At 34.3% G+C, this 2,559-nt stretch overlaps 1 pseudogene; it reads left to right on the top strand.

Moving 5' to 3' along the window:
• Positions 1–410: 410 nt before the first annotated feature.
• On the top strand, positions 411–1,341 carry LOC105617132 (annotated as a pseudogene).
• Positions 1,342–2,559: the final 1,218 nt, after the last annotated feature.

The raw sequence follows: 2,559 nt of genomic DNA on the forward strand, positions 1-2,559 counted from the left end.
CCACTCTGAAAATTTTTCGAGAAAATCTCTACGTGTAAAAGGAAGGAAACTAATCGAAAAAATTGTCAAAATCTACTAGTCAATGGCATAGCTAGAAATTTTTATTGATTAATTCTTCTTTAGGAATTTTCATGAATATTACTACCGTATAAATAACGTGTATCGAGTGAGTTAAGGATTAGTCCTACGTTGATTTTCTCTGTCAAGAGTTGATTTTCATTGTGAAATTATAAAATCAATAGTACATATGCGATAAAAATGGCGCTTCGCGAATCGCTTACGAAATTCTTTATCGTTGCATCTTGAACCAGAAGTTAGTTGCAGTTAATTATGTATCAAAGTTGTCAGATAATGACGAGAACGTTTTCGGGAGTTTTGTGGGTGAGTGCTCCAGTACATTGTTGTGCATTATGCACAAGCTGGGACATTGCGGCGGTGATGCGCTGAAATAATCTCGCATCATTTAGAAGTATGCGAGTGCTTCGATCATGAAGAAGGCGATGCTGAAGAATACATAACTGACTTCAAGCATCGTGCTGGAAGTAAGCAATAACAATATATTTTTGAAATATATTTTTGAAATAAATCAAAGAATATTTTACTAAAGTTCGTTTCATTAAATTCTAACATTTATTTCATAGTTTCGAATTGCACTGTGCGATTGCGCATTGTGGGGGACAGCCGTTAAGCCGACTTAATTTGAGACAATGACGTCCAGCCGAACAAGCGATTAATGAAGTCGTATCAGCACGTAAGTTGGAAAATAAAAAATTAAATAGAAATTAAATTGCAAATTGAATTAAGCAATCTACTAAAATATTTAATTTTCTAGGAAAAGCACAAATCGAGGTCATGCAGGATTACCCACGTAATAAACGAAACATCCCCATGGTTATATTATCATCTTGTAAGTTGGATTTTTTTAAATATTATCTCTATAAGACCAGTTCTTGTAGGGATAGAATAATAAACAAATAATAAATAAGAATAATAATACTAATGTAAAAATATAATTGTGTTTTAGAAGGATCTGCCCATATTCATGTGTTGTGGAGCCCTTTTATTTCACCACGATGTAAGTTTCAAAAAGTTAGCGAAAATCCAATCAATAAGTTTATGCAAAAGATAACGAAATGTTACTTTTTAATGCAAGAAAATGAAGAAGAAGAATAAGAGGAGGAGGAGAAAAAGGAAGAAGTTATAATGGAGAGAGAAGAGAAAGAGAAAGAGAGGGAAGTGAATAACGGCGGTAATATTTCGGAAGTGGAAAACGGCAATATCTCGGAAATAGAAGAGGTACAAGAAGCTTTGGGAGAAGAAGAAAAAGACGATGATGAATGACGAAAAATGAATGAAAGAGAGAAAGAGAGTAAGGAGGAGAAGGAGGAGAAGGAGAAGGAAGCTACCATTCTCATGATGTTGAAGGTAATAATAATATTTCACTAAACTTTTTATATATTTTCTTGTAATGTATTCTCATGTACGAATTTTTTATTAGATATACGCCGGTGTTGAATGATACAAATTAATCGAGTTAATATTCCGGAGATTTTTACGCGAGTGAACAAGCAGAACTAAAGGTAAGTTACTTTAGTATGCTAAACATAGTTACTACTTCAGATGTAACAAGAGCTCGTGATGTTTGCTTATATACGTTTATATATGATATATATTAACATTATATATGATATATATTAACTATAAAAATTTTCGGGGTTTTAAATCATCACAATCAGAGCCAATCAGCATATGAGCAGTCATGGACCCAACCATTAATTAAAACATTTAATTACCTTGTTATTCCTCCCCTCTTCGCATCATCGACCAATTAGAACGCACCATTTTTTCAGACAGGCTACGGCGCCTTCAGAGGTGAAATGATGGGAGTTTGTTTTGACAGCCCATATACTAACACTACTTTTAACTTTCTAGATTAAATATTGGCACTTCATTTTGAAAAATAATAAAATGTAATATAATTTATAATTACCAAGGGACTCAAAAAAACTTGTACAAATGGGAATCGCTGGGTGACTAATGACCTCCTTTAGTGGAGTAAGGATTAATTTTACTGAAGTACATGGTAAACCTTTTTTTAATATTGTATTATACCAGAACTACTATCATTTTTTAAATATTGTAAATATTGTATCAGAATTATACTATTAGGTGTACAATTTTGCTTCTGCCGTTTTTTTTTCCGAAATTCCAGGCTTTATTGTAAAAAACTGGTTATACATTTATGATTCAAAGTATTGTCCATCGCTGGCCACTACTTTCTCCTATCTTTCGGGTAGCGTACGAATCCCGCATCGAAAAAACTGGTCATCTTTTGAGGCTATCCACGAATCGATCCAATTTTTTACTTCTTCATAAGACCGGAAGTGCTGGTCAGCCAGGCCGTGTGCCATTGACCGAAACAAGTGATAGTCAGAGGGAGCAACGTCTGGAGAATACGGCGGGTGGGGTAGGACTTCCCATTTCAACGTTTCCAAGTATGTCTTGACCACTTTCGCAACATAGGGTCGAGCATTGTCATGCTGCAAAATCACTTTATAG

The sequence above is a fragment of the Atta cephalotes genome (genome assembly GCF_000143395.1).
Source record: "Atta cephalotes unplaced genomic scaffold scaffold00011, whole genome shotgun sequence".
Classification (NCBI taxonomy): domain Eukaryota; kingdom Metazoa; phylum Arthropoda; class Insecta; order Hymenoptera; family Formicidae; genus Atta; species Atta cephalotes.